At 44.2% G+C, this 15027-nt stretch overlaps 3 non-coding genes across 3 annotated transcripts; 1 reads left to right on the forward strand and 2 right to left on the reverse strand.

Annotated features, from left to right (window-relative positions):
* Positions 1–3423: 3423 nt before the first annotated feature.
* trnas-cga (transfer RNA serine (anticodon CGA)) lies at positions 3424–3505 on the reverse strand. Its single transcript has one exon. It is a non-coding gene; the product is annotated as a tRNA-Ser (tRNA).
* A 4601-nt stretch (positions 3506–8106) lies between these two features.
* trnai-aau (transfer RNA isoleucine (anticodon AAU)) lies at positions 8107–8180 on the forward strand. The gene has a single exon. It is a non-coding gene; the product is annotated as a tRNA-Ile (tRNA).
* A 6026-nt stretch (positions 8181–14206) lies between these two features.
* Positions 14207–14280, reverse strand: trnan-guu (transfer RNA asparagine (anticodon GUU)). The gene has a single exon. It is a non-coding gene; the product is annotated as a tRNA-Asn (tRNA).
* Positions 14281–15027: the final 747 nt, after the last annotated feature.

The following is a 15027-nucleotide window of genomic DNA, read 5'->3' on the forward strand; positions in this document are numbered from 1 at the left end:
TTGGTCGCTGCAAACTCAAAGTTTAGCCCAATTAATTATTGGTTTATCAGGTGACCTCTTCGCCTGTCTCGTAGGTGCTATCGGTTACCACGAAAGTTTGATGTTTAGGTTCGAGCTCTTATTTGATTTTTCCTCAGGATTCTTCGCCTCAAAGTTCCAGGGTTTCAATGTATGTTTTGGAAGCAAGAACATCACAATTCTCCTTGGCAGACAAGCCCCGAAAGGCCAGAAGGGAGGCCACACCAGCTGCAGGAGAGCTGGTTCGCTGTGACATGGAGATTTCTGTAGTGAGCAAGACCAGACTGTTTCTATGTTCAGAAAATAAATGTCACACCCTTTATGTTGGAAAAGCAAAGCGGTGGGGATTTTTGTCATAGCCCGAGGCCTTTCGTCTTGTATCAGATGTTGCTCGTTGTGTTGCTTTCACCTTGATCGTGGAACCGGTTCGGGCGTTCCTGTGATAAACGGCGACAATTGCCTATTCATTTTAAATTTAACAACAGCTGCACTGAGCTTTTAATCATACCCTTAAGATACAATCTGTAAAATGATGAAATTTGATCACCTGCAAAGCATAAAAATCTTATTAAAGTTTTGACTGTCTCTCGGTCACCACGTCAACATCTTCTTCAGTCTGAAATAGAAAGTTTCTATTTCAAAGTCAGCATGGCTTTATGAAGGGGAAGTCATGTCTGACAAATTTGCTTGAGTTCTTCGAGGATATAACGTATAGGGTGGATAAAGGGGAACCAGTGGACGTAGTGTATTTAGACTTCCAGAAGGCATTCGACAAGGTGCCACATAAAAGATTATTACTTAAGATAAAAAATCACGGGATTGGGGGTAATATTCTGGCATGGGTGGAGGATTGGTTATCCAACAGGAAGCAGAGAGTTGGGATAAATGGTTCATTTTCGGACTGGCAACCAGTAATCAGTGGTGTTCCACAGGGGTCGGTGCTGGGTCCCCAACTCTTTACAATCTATATTAACGATTTGGAGGAGGGGACCGAGTGCAACATATCAAAATTTGCAGATGAAACAAAGATGGGAGGGAAAGTAGAGAGTGAGGAGGACATAAAAAACCTGCAAGGGGATATAGACAGGCTGGGTGAGTGGGCGGAGATTTGGCAGATGCAATATAATATTGGAAAATGTGAGGTTATGCACTTTGGCAGGAAAAATCAGAGAGCAAGTTATTTTCTTAATGGCGAGAGACTGGAAAGTACTGCAGTACAAAGGGATCTGGGGGTCCTAGTGCAAGAAAATCAAAAAGTTGGTATGCAGGTGCAGCAAGTGATCAAGAAAGCCAACGGAATGTTGGTTTTTATTGCTAGGGGGATAGAATATAAAAACAAGGAGGTATTGCTGCAGTTATATAAGGTATTGGTGAGACCGCACCTGGAATACTGCATACAGTTTTGGTCTCCATACTTAAGAAAAGACATACTTGCTCTCGAGGCAGTACAAAGAAGGTTCACTCGGTTAATCCCGGGGATGAGGGGGCGGACATATGAGGAGAGGTTGAGTAGATTGGGACTCTACTCATTGGAGTTCAGAAGAATGAGAGGCGATCTTATTGAAACATATAAGATTGTGAAGGGTCTTGATCGGGTGGATGCAGTAAGGATGTTCCCAAAGATGGGTGAAACTAGAACTAGGGGGCATAATCTTCGAATAAGGGGCTGCTCTTTCAAAACTGAGATGAGGAGAAACTTCTTCACTCAGAGGGTGGTAGGTCTGTGGAATTTGCTGCCCCAGGAAGCTGTGGAAGCTACATCATTAGATAAATTTAAAACAGAAATAGACAGTTTCCTAGAAGTAAAGGGAATTAGGGGTTATGGGGAGCGGGCAGGAAATTGGACATGAAGCTGAGTTCGGATCGGTCAATGCCCTGTGGGTGGCGGAGAGGGCCCAGGGGCTATGTGGCCGGGTCCTGCTCCGACTTCTTGTGTTCTTTAGATTTGTGGTTGGGATCAGATCAGCCATGATCTTATTGAATGGCGGAGCAGGCTCGAGGGGCCGATTGGCCTACTCCTGCTCCAATTTCTTCTGTTCTTATGTTCTTATCGTTTGATTAATGGTGAATAAAACAGTCATTCATCTACCAATAGGGTTTAATTAGTTTCATGTAATTAATTTAATAATTTCATAACTCTTGCTTAAGTTAATTCCCTGACTTGGAATCGAACTCATGCGGCGGTGGGAACATTGAATTCTAACCATTCGTCCATCGGGGAGCTCCCAGGATTGCGCACGGAACACAGCGGGACTGGTAAGATTTACTTTTCTTTCACTCTTTCGTGATTCATTCAGCTCTGTGTTCATTCCCAGGCCTCTTATCTCTCCCTTCTTTTCAGCTTCTGACTGCGGATATTCTTGTGGTTAAATATGAATAATATAGAATATCTCACAGCCCCAGTATATGTGCTCCTTCTCTGTACAGTTCTGTACAAAATCAAACTGTACGCTTGTACCGACGGTGTCTCTCCTTCACCCCCGACAGAAGCAGGAGGAGATGCCACTTTAAACTGCCAGTTGCTTCAAATGATTCATGATGGACCTGCGTGGCCTTGCAGTTTTGCCAGGAGCTGCATTCGTATCGTGAATTTTGGAAATGGAAACATGTCCATCAGCAGCTTGTGGTAGTATTTTACCTCACTTTCCATTTCATGTACTTGCCTAGTTGCACTTGGTGCTGTCATTGCCTGAACATCACCTTCTGTCGCAATAGTAGTTTGAACAGAAGATGCAATTTTGTGGGAACAGCTTGCCTGGCACGAAAATGACCTGAATTACAAAGAGGCAAGTGGGAAAGGCCGCGTTGGTCTGCTTGTTCGCAGCAAATAATTTTCAGCGTTTCCTTGTGGTCCAGTGTTTAGATTCGGTCATCACCATGGCAACGGATCGATTGGTGTCTGTCTCGACATCCGCATTTAAACACTCTGCTGTAAGTGCACTGTACTCAAATTGCTGATTTTTTCACTGTGAGGTCGAAGAGACATAAATGTGTGGACAATCGCTACGAATTCATCAGCTGGGTTGCACCTTTGCTTCTCCCTCCGTCTCAGTCTTTCCATCTTTACCCTTCTCTTCTGGTGTTGCAGGTTCGATCATCCTTGGCCGTTCAAGAAAACCTGAGAAGTCCATCAGGGGAAAACTCAGAGAGTCAAGAGACAGAGGCAGAGACAGGGAGAGATTAAAGTTTCGAAATAAATAGTACAATTATCAAGCTCTGCGAACGAACAGAATTTAAGATGGAGCTTGGGAGTGATTCTTTCACGTGCCGTGCAACTTTGCAAGTGACCATTGGCTCCGAATTAAAAACGTTTGCCGCGCTGGAGCATCTCTCTGAGGGAGCAAACACGGTCCGTTCACTCCAGATCATATTTATTTGAACATTAAACAAATCTTTAAGAAATAGCGCTACGAGCAGGATTCGAACCTGCGCAGGAAAACCCCATTGGATTTCGAGTCCAACGCCTTAACCACTCGGCCATCGCAGCTGCGATAAAACAAACCAGCTACTGCTACCAAAAGATTGCAACCAGTGCATAATTCGGTGCCACCCTTCGCCGATCGGCCATCAGACTATCCATCCAATCACTTTTCCAATTCCGATGTGCAGCAATGTGAAGTTGTACACTAACTATTTCATATCAACAATATTAGCCTCTCTTTACCACATTCGTTTTCAATGTGCGACTTGTAATGCCAAGTGAGACTTTTCAGAATTAATTGCTCTAAAGTTACATTGTTCTCTCCCTCGGCATCCGCAGATTATCCACTCCATCACAAGTATAACAGTGACTGCACTTCAAAAATACCTCATTGGTTGTAAAGCACTTTGGGACGTCTTGAGGTCGTGAAAAGCGCTTTATAAATACAAGACTTTCTTTCTTTTTATAGTGGAATAAAATTACTGATGTTTTCACTGTGAGGACGAAGAGACATTAATGTGTAGACATTAGCTGCGAATTCATCATCTGGGTTAGATTTTTACTTTTCCTACCGTCTCAGTCATTCTATCTTCACCCTTCTCTGCTGGTGGCGCAGGTTCGATCAGCTTTGGCCGTTCAAGGCTGCCTGAGAAGTCCATCAGGGGGAAAGACAGAGAGAGATAGAGAGATAAAAGTATAGAAAAAACCTAACATCAAGTTAGCAGAATTTAAGATGGAGATTGGGAATCATAGAAGCGTCACTGCACAGATGGAGGCCATTCGGCCCATCGAGCCTGTGCCGGCTCTCTTTAAGTGCAATCCAGATCGTCCCATTCCCCTGTTCTTTCCCCGTGTACCTGCAAATACTTTCCCTTCAAATACTTATCCAATTACTTTTAGAAACCACGATTAATTCTGCTTCCACCACCCTTTCAGCCGATGCATTCCACATTATATCTACTCGCTAGTTTAAGAAGTTTTTCCTCATATCGCCTTTGGTTCTTTTGTCAACCACCGTAAATCTGCGTCCTCTGGTTCTCGACCCTTCCGCCAACGGGAGCAGTTTCTCTTTATTAACTTTATCTGAACACGTCATGATTTTGAACACTTCGATTAAATCTCCTCTCAACCTTCTCTGCTCTAAGGGAACAACTCCAGCTTCTCCAGTCTACCCACGTAACTGAAGACCTCATCCCTGGAACCATTCCAGTTAATGTTTCTGCACCCTCTCTGACGCCTTCACATCCTTTATAAAGTGCGGTGCTCAGTTTTGGACAGTTGTGGAACATTGTGAAGTTCCCTTCACGTATCTTGATATTTTGCAAGAGACCACTGGGCTCCCAATTAAAAGGATCTGCCTCGGTGGAGTATCTCTCTGAGGGAAGGAATTGCCGCCCGTTATCTCCAGATCATATTTATTTGAGCATTGAACAAAACTTTACACAATAGCGCCGATAGCACGATTCCAACTTCTGCCGGAATGCCCCATTGGGTTTCAGATCGAACATCTTAACCACTCGACTGCCGCAGCTGCGAGCGCCTTTGATGCACGGCTGTAAATCAGAATGCACAGGGTACTCACAGGACATTTGTGAGACTATATGTTATTTCAGACAGGTTTCCAACTGGACACATGCAGCCGCTACCGTCCGGACGTTGCTGTTTCACTGGTAAAATTCTCACCTGCCACCCGAGGAGACGGGGATTGATTCCCGGCCGATTCAAGAGCATTTTCATTCTGCACCGATGAGATCGCCTGAAAAAGGATACATTCACATTCAGCTTCAATCTGCACACCACGTTGAGACATTTTCCTTTCTCTGTGTGGTTTTGCGTCCACAAACCCTCTGCGTTCTGGCCTCTGAACATCAAACATTCTCTAAAATTAAGTCAATCCTGTATTCTGCAACGCTGGAAAGATGTGGGAAACAAATGAATGAATTTCCACTGAAAATAGTGACACAGGAGGGCTCGTCCGGGAATTTGAACCCCGGACCTCTCATATATCAATAAGTGAAACGCCCAAAGTGAAAACCATAATCCGAGACCAACACAGCCGTGCAACCAGTCGAAAGTTTCCCTGCTGCACACAACCGATCGCCTATCCTTTTAGACCGCTCTGTCCATCCAATCATCGAATCATAGAATGGTTAAAGCACAGATGGAAGTCAATTCGGCCCATCCAGACCGTGCCATCTCTTTGTAAGAGCAATCCAGTTAGTCTCATTCCCCCGCTGTTACCCCTTGGCCCTGCAATTTTTCCCTTCAAATATTTATCCAATTCCTTTTTGAAAGCCACGATTGAATCTGCTTCCACCGTTTGATACAGCACATCTGGATCATAACAACTCTCTGCGTAAATTTTTTTTACTCATTTCGCGTTTGGTTTCTTTGCCAATCACCTTAAATCTATGTCATCTGGTTCTCGACCTTTCTGCCAATGGGAACAGCTTCTCTTTATTTACTTTTTCTAAACCCTTCATGATTTTGAACACTTCAATCAAATCTCTTTTCAACCGACTCTGCTCTAAGAACAATCCCAACTTCTCCAGTCTGTCCACATAACTGAAGTCCCTCATCCCTGGAGCCATTCTAGTAAATCTTTTCTGCACCCTCTCTAAGGCCTTCACATCCTTCCTAAAATGCGGTGCCCAGAATTGGACACAATGCTCTGGTTGTGGCCGAACCAGTGTTTATAAAGGTTCAACATAACTTTCTTGAGTTTGTACTCTATGCCTCTATTTATAAAGCCCAGGACCACGTTCTCAGCCTGTCCTGCCACCTTCAAAGATGTGTGCACATATGCCCCCAGGACTCTCTATTCCCGCACCTCATTTGTATCATTTAGTTTATATTGCCTCTCCTCATTCTTCCTGCCAAAATATATCAGTTCGCACTTCTCTGCATTAAATGTTATCTGCCATGTGTCCGCCCATTCCACCAGCCCGTCTGTGTACTCTTGAAGACTATTATTATCCTCTTCACTGTTTACTACAATTCCTAGTTTTGTGTTATCTATGAATTTTGAAATTGTTCCTGTACGGCAAAGTCCAAGTCATTAATATATATCAAAAAGCAGTGGTCCTCGTCCAGACCCATGGAAAACAACACTGTCTACATTCCTCCAGTCCGAAAAAAATCCGTTCACCACGACTGTCTGTTTCCTGTCATTTATCCAATTTAGTATCCATGCTTTTATTCCATGGGCTTCAATTTTGCTGACAAGCCTATTATGTGGCACTTTACTTCATCGAAAAACTCAATCAAGTTAGTTAAACAAGATTTGCCTTTAACAAATTCGTGTTGGCTTTCCTTTATTAATCTGCACTTGTCGAACTGGCTGTTATTTTTATCCCGTATTTATCGTTTCCTAAAGCTTCTCTACCACCGAGGTTTAACTGACTGGCCTGTAGTTGCTGGGTTTATCCTTGCACACGTTTTTAAAAAGGGAGTAACATTTGAGGTTTTCCAGTCGTCTGGCACCACCCCCATATCTCCGGACCGTGTGACTTACCCACGTTAAGTACAGCCAGCCTTTCTAGTACCTCTTCTTTATCAATTTTTATCCCATCCAGCATCTCCACGACCTCCGCTTTTACTGACTCTGGCAGCTTCTTCTTCCTTGGTGAAGACAGATGCATGCATGCATCTGCTTTTCTGGCCCCGAATCTTAATTTGGATTCCGATGTGGTGCAATGTCAAGTTGCACACTAACTATTTCAAGTCAACAATATTGGTCACGTTTCATCAAATTCATTTATGGTACATTTTCTTACAATGAAAACACGCATTGAAATCGGGGATATTGTATCGTCCCTTGGGGGTCATCGGACCATCAAATTTTGGGTTAAGAGCCGAACGCGCAAAATGATTGTACCAGAGAAAAACATCACATCGCATGATTAACAACATTAATATTTCACCGAGCTAAAGCTTGTGGTTGCAGTAACCAATGAACGTTGTTAAATTAATTCATGAAACGGATGAAATTCTGTGAAAGATGAATAATAGTTGTAACCGATAACTTTATGCTGAAGAATCACGGAAATACTAACATGGATAATGAAACTTTAATTAAGTTTTTGTGCTTTGTATGTGATGCACTTTCACCGTTTTCCACTTTCCAGACTGCATTTTAAGGGTCTGGTTTCAAATGTTGATAGTTTACGACACCTGGAATTTGGTACAGCCGTTGTTAAAGTTAACAGGAAGGAACAAGAATTGTCCCTTCTCCAAGCACAAGTTGACGCTTGGGGGTTTATCCGAAGCAAGTTCCTCAATGCTATGTTTTTATGCGGGAACTGAAATCGAGCTTTTTCACGTAAAAGGCGAACATGATAAGCACTGCACCACGGAAACCTCAGCACACGATTTTGGCAGGACCTCAGGGTCCTGCCCACTGGTTCAACAGCGGGGCAGTGTTTCAGGGGTGGGCTTTTCACTGTTCAGAACATAATTATCACCAGAATTAAATTTGTCGCATTAAAGTGCTCCTTATCTGTTAATTTCGATTTACACCCTTGCCAGTTTTATGCAGAAACAAGTAACAATGTTTAAGGGATGTGGTGTGTTCAATGTTCCTGCAATAACCGGATAACGCAGTGTGAGAAGTGAAACACAGACCACCCAATGCGTGCCCCAAACCGACTGACGTAAACAATAAAAATGGCCTGTTAGCTCAGTTGGTTGGAGCGTGGTGCGAATAACGCCAAGGTCGCGGGTTCGATCCCCGTATGGGCCATTAGTAATTAATGATATTACTTTAGTGACTTTGAAAATCCGGACTTGAGTCACACGGAAATTCGCGCAAAAAGTCAGAGGAAATTGCATTTGAAATAGCATTCATTGCAATGTTTGATATATCTTTGCCCCTGGGACGGAGAAAAAAATTCATTCTTCATTTATCCTTCTTTTCTCACTCACCTTTCCGTGTCTCCATCTCTTTCCGTCTGTCTCTTTTCCCATCTCTCCATTTTTTTCCATTTCCGGAACCATTTTTCCAGGTATGCTTTCTGACAAACATTACAACCTGTGTCACTCAGTGTCCGGGTATGTTTACTGACACACATTGCAATCTGTGACACTCAGTATCCGGGTATGTTTACTGACACACATTACAATCTGTGTCACTCAGTATCCGGGTATGTTTACTGACACACATTACAATCCGTGTCACGCAGTATCCGGGTATGTTTACTGAAAAACATTACAATCCGTGTCACTCAGTATCCGGGTATGTTTACTGACACACATTACAATCTGTGTCACTCAGTATCAGGGTGTGTTTACTGACACACATTACAATCTGTGTCACTAAGTATCAGGGTATGTTTACTGACACACATTACAATCTGAGTCACTCAGTATCCGGGTATGTTTACTGACACACATTACAATCTGAGTCACTCAGTATCAGGGTGTGTTTACTGACACACATTACAATCCGTGTCACTCAGTATCCGGGTATGTTTACTGACACACATTACAATCTGAGTCACTGAGTATCTAACAATGTGAAGCAACGAGTTTTATTCCCGCTGTGATATCTCTCTATCGGTTTGCTGATAAACGTTTAACTCGGGGCCTGTTCCCTTTAATGATCACAAGCAGTTAGAAACAGACAGAGCGGAGATGAGGAAAAGGCATCAGTTTAGGAATTAAATGCTTCAAATCACATGTTCGCCGGCGCTGAGAGAGGCAAAAAACAGAGAAAAATGCAGAAAGAAATAAAGCTAAATAAAGATGCTATCAATATTTCTCATCCTTGATGCTTCTCTCCTCCTTCCCCAAGCCTCCAGCGCCGGTTAAAATTTCTGTGTAAATTAATGCGAGATTCGACCCAAAGAACGAGATCCAAACAACGAAATTTTGCTGAAATTCGGGATTCAACCGGGGACTTACAAATTTTTGGATTCTCAACTAAGCTATATCGACTCCATCCCAAGTTAGAGTGTATGGCGTTGCTTTGGAAAAAACAAACATAAACCGGGTGGAATTGCCTCTCCCGCTCATTCCTTACCTCGGGGGAATGGGACCCGACCAGATCTCGGAACTCAGGTTATGTTAATGTTCTGCTGATGATATCTTAATATTATCTTGTGTTTGGGCCACTTTTAACAAGGTTCGTGGACACATTCTTCTATCATACCGTCTCCCACATCGCGCCTCTCTCTCATTCATTCTTTCATCCATTGAATCCATCAGGTAGCGGGAATCAGAGCTCACCCTCAAACCCCCAACACACAAACCCCCAGTCAATAATTTACACTCTTTATCAAGACAAAATGGTAATACACCAGGGGAGACTTCACAGTTATGGACACGGAACGAAATACACCAAAGTGTTTATAAACACAGAAAGTGGACACACCAGGGGAGACCACACAGTTTTGGACACGGAGTGAAAAACACTTTAGTTTTCATGAGAAGTTACAGAACACGTAATGTCTGTAAAATTTCCATTCTTTTCCCGGCACTGGTGGGCTCTGAAGGGAGAGATGGGCCCGCAGACACTCTGATCCGCACTGATCCCGAGCTGCAGTGTGACTGCGTCGATGAGTTTCCAGCTCTGATGGGTAATTGAATTCCTTCCCACAGTCCCCACATTTCCACGGTTTCTCCGTGGTGCGGGTGTCCTTGTGTCTCTCCAGGTTGGACGATCAGTTGAAGCCTCGTCCACACGCAGGACACGTGTGCGGTTTCTCCCCGCTGTGAATGGTGCGGTGTTTTTTCAGACTGTGTAACTGGTGAAAGCTCTTTCCACAGTCAGTGCACTGGAACACTCTCACTCGGGTGTGTGTGTCTCGGTGCTTTTCCAGTCACACTGATGTTTGAATTCTTGTCCCACAGACAGAAAAGACAAATATTTCTCCTTCCACATTCAAAGGTCGATGATATTCAGGTCCAAGTGAATCGAGTGACTCTGTCAGATCTTGATGTGATCTTTGGTTTGAATTTCCCGTCTGCAAATCCTCCCCTTCTAATACCCTGAAAAAGTTTACAAAAGTCATCACTCTAAATAAAGGATCGAAATTTGGAACAGACAATTCTAGTTTCTATGGAACTTTCCATCCTCTCTTTTCCGCCAAAGCCGTCAATCCCCGTCCCACACATTCTCCCTCCTCCCTGTGCTGAAATACAAACCCATCCCACCATCTCCAATATTTCTTCCCTCCACTCCCAGTTTTCTCCCTCCCTCTCCTCTGATTGGGTTCAGTTCTACAACCGCTGTGGGCAGAGTGAGAATAAAGTAAATGAGGCAATGGTTTTCTTTCCTGGTCACTGGGACCCTGAAGCCCCGCCCACTCATTGTTCCTGTGCCAAGATGGCCGCGCATGCGCCAAGATTCTACCATGACTTCCGCTCGCAAGATGGCGGCCAGTCACACTGATTTTCGGACGGCTGCGGGTCGGGCCTGTCACCGAGGTGCAAACACTGGGCCTGTGAACTCGTATTTGTGGCCTCAAGATGCGATCAGGTGCTTGTGAAGCTTCTCCGCCTACCCACAGGTCCCATTCCTCCCCCGTCTTCTACCGGCCTCCGAATCGCCTCTTCCTCCTCAGTCCTTCGCCACCACTCGCACTGCTCATGCTCAGAGCACGGCCCGGTCCTGCCACTGCGCACGGTTCTCCTGTAGTCATTGATAGGGCACATTCTGAGGCGCGGGGGATTGTGGGGAAATGCCCCGCCATTGAATGCCGGAATTTCCGAACAGAAAATTAATCATTGTCATCCCATCGAGGTTGGTGCCAGGGAGGCAACAAACATAATAAATAAATTATACAGAAACCCGAGTGCTCAGCCCTTCCCCATGGTGCGAGGTAAACTGGCCGCTACTTTTCCGTTCGTAAGTCGCAACTCAGGCCCGACCCGCCCAGTCTGGTTTAATTGCTAAATGTTCTCTAACTCGAATTCAGACCTGTCATTCTCAGGGAAACTGACGAGGTCTCATTTTTTCTGTGCCCTACCCGAGAGCCAGTTAATGGCTTTAATAAGCTGGCAACAATTTTTGCAAAAGTGAAAAGAGGAGAAAAATTCCACGAGCGATGCCTCAACACACAAGGGATCGCGAACACTGTGACACCAAATCGAGGGCAACTTACACGGGACACCAAATCCGGGAACAACTTACACTGAGACACCAAATCCAGGACCACTTACATTTGGACACCAAATCCAGGGACCACTTACACTTGGACACCAAATCCAGGGACCACTTACACTGGGACACCAAATCCACGAAACACTTACACTGAGACACCAAATCCAAGGACACGTGGACAGGGATACCAAATATAGGGACCACTTGCACAGAGACATCAAATCCAGGGACCACTTACATTGGGACACCAAATACAGGGATCAGTTGCACAGAGACACCAAATCCAGCGACCACTTATATGGTGACATCCTTTTTGCACCTTCTCCAGTATCTCTATATCCTTCATATAATATGGAGACCAGAACTGTTCACAGTACCCCAAGTGTAGTCTAATCAAGGTTTTATACAAGTTTAACATAACTTTCCAATTCTATCCCTCTAGAAATGAACCCGAGTGCTTGGTTTGCTTTTTTATGGCCTTTTTAACCTGCATCACTAATTTTAGTGATTTGTGTATCTGTGTCCCCAGATTCCATTGCATTTCTACCCCATATACACTCTTATTGTACAAGCAGTATGTGGCCTCCTTGTTCTTGCGACCAAAATGCTCCACTTCATCCTCATCTTTATTAAAATTAATTTGCCAATTACACCCCCATTCTGCAAGTTTATTAATGTCTTCTTGTATATTCTTGTAGTCTTCATCAGTATCAGCTATACCCCGCCCCAAACTGGTGTCATCCGTAAATTTTGAAATTGTACATCCGATTCCCGAGTCCAAATCATTTATATAAATTGTGGCCATGATGTGGAGATGCCGGTGATGGACTGGGGTTAACAATTGTAAACAATTTTACAACACCAAGTTATAGTCCAACGATTTTATTTTTAATCCCACAAGCTTTCGGTCCATCACCGGCATCTCCACATCATAAATTGTGAACAGTGGTCCCAGCACCGATCCTTGTGGAACACCACTTTCCACCTTTTACCAGTCTGAGGAGCGAACCTTAACCCCTACTTCCTGCTTTAATGCAGTGATCAAGAGAAACTTCTTTACACAGGGAGTTGTGAAACTGTGGAAATCACTTCCAAAGTTCTGTAATGACAAGTGGCCTCATGTTTTTATCCAAGACATCACACAGCCCAGTCATTTACTCCAAATGTTGATGCAATGGTTCAAGCTAAGAGGTGCCAGGTATTGGGAGCAGCAGTAGCATTAAATAAAATCTAAACGTAAGTAAGTACCAATATCGTTCATCTTCATCTATTTCTAGTTTAATAACTTTTGCTGAATGTGGCCCAGGCCAAGTGCCATAATATCGGATCAGGCTCATCATCCAAAATGAGTTTGACAAGCCTAAGATAGACAAAGTGAAGCGGATTACCCTCATCCACGAACCCAGCAACTTCTTCAAAAAACTGAAGCAAGTTTGCAAGACACGACCTTCTTTCCCGGAAGCAGTGTTGAGGATCTCTAATGGCGCCTTCTCTTTCCCCGTGGTCATAAACAGCATCTCTTCGGATCCCTTCAAGCATATTCCCTCTGATCGATGTCACACCGATGGACCTGTCATTCCCTGGCTCTGATTTGTCCCATTTAATGAAAATGGGAACTACGTAAGCTATTTTCTAATCTCAGGAGACAATCGCTGACTCTACTGAGCTGTTGAAGATACACGCAAGGGGCTCACAGAGCACCCGTCTCATCTCTTTAAACACCCGTGGGTGAATATCATCGGGACCTGGAGCACAATCTATTTTGAGATTTCGTATTTTATCCAAGATGACATCCCTTTCTATTTTAATATTTATGATGTTATTGTCGACAGCACATCCCACAGCTGGAATCTGAGCATCATCCACAGGAGTGTAGGCTGATGAGAAATAGTCATTTAACAGCTCTGCCATAGCCTGGGAATCTGCCCTGAACTGCCTTTCAGTGGACCTAAACTATCTTTAACGGTCTTCTGACTCCTGACGCAGCTGAAAAGGCGTTTGCTTTTATTCCCACAATTGTGCACCTTCTGCTTTTCCAATGATCTCGTCGCATCTCCAATGGCTGCTTTTGTCTCCCTCGATTGTGGGTGATATTTGACACTATCCTCCTGTAAACTGAATTCATCCTGATCTGACCTGAGTTAAATGTAAGACAGTTCGGGGAGTCAGGAATCATTCACCCTGAGACCTAAACTAACAGGTAAAATCCCAGACGGTTCCTTCGTAAGGTTTCCTCTGGTTCCTCGGCATATATTTGTCAGGATGCCGAAACCCAGCTTTCCTACAGCCCACTCCTGGAGGTCCCACTCCCTGAGCCTACAACCTTCAGCAGGGTCAGTGGTGGAGTTCACAAATGAACTGAAACCCTTCGGAATGCGAAAACAATTTTGAGTTTCCAAAATAAAAGGACTGACATTTATTGTGGAAACAGTCTGGTGTCGCTCACTGCAGAAACATCCATGTCAGAGTAAAGCGGCACTTCTGCAATCTTTGGACCTTGTCTGTCAAGAAGAATTCTGATTTCCGTGAAGGTAATCTCAGGTGAAATGGTGGAAGATCGGCCGTGCTCAGCTGGCCATCGAAACCGTGCATTTTTTTGCAGACAAAACATATATTTGAAACCAGGAAACACGAGACTATGAACCTTAAGGCAAAAGTTCCCCTACCGTCCCTGGGTGGGCTCGAACCACCAATCTTTCAGTTAACAGCCGAACGCGCTAACCGATTGCGCCACAGAGACACGACACGTTTGTGTTTGAATCATTGATTAAACGAGTTAAAAATTCAGGTTGCCGCGATCAATATCACATCTCTCCACTATCAGTTTACTTTTCCAAAATAAAGGGTGTGAAGTTTGCACGAGTGAAAATCTGTGCTGTCTCATTTCTGAACATTAAACTCACCTTGCCATTAAACACCTGTATGTTGGAAGTCTTCGTCCCATCATGGCAGAGAGGATTGATTTTTCGAGCTGTGATTCTCCATTCTCAATTCCAGTAATATTCAGGTGTGGTGAAAATGAGAGGAGATGAAACGAGCAGGTCCAACGAGCGGGTCTGTGGCACTGCACGGTGACTACAAAGTTGTCTCTTGCACTTACAATGAAGCTGACGGCAGTTTTCACCATTAAACCAGTAACTATGATGTTAAGAAAAAATGTGGCCGACAAACATTCGATTTCCGCGCGGTGACACTGGGTCAGAGTAAAGTTCAGTTAATGCGATTGCCGAGTGGCGAGAGGGTGGATTTGGAACTCCTGTGCGGCTGCACTGCGCATTGTCCAGATCTGCTTGGAGCGATATTCATTCAATTCATCGCTGACAGGGACAGTTTGATTCAATGTCTCTTTTCTCCTGTAATTGGTGAGATTTCAAAAGTTGAAAACCACCCGTGCTGACCCCAACCTCGCCACTTACACGCTGACAGATACAATGCGGTCACAGTCTGGTTCATTGAGATGAAAACCGAGAGCGATTTCACAGTCGAA

Source organism: Heptranchias perlo, chromosome 20, assembly GCF_035084215.1.
Source record: "Heptranchias perlo isolate sHepPer1 chromosome 20, sHepPer1.hap1, whole genome shotgun sequence".
NCBI classification, from domain to species: Eukaryota; Metazoa; Chordata; class Chondrichthyes; order Hexanchiformes; family Hexanchidae; genus Heptranchias; species Heptranchias perlo.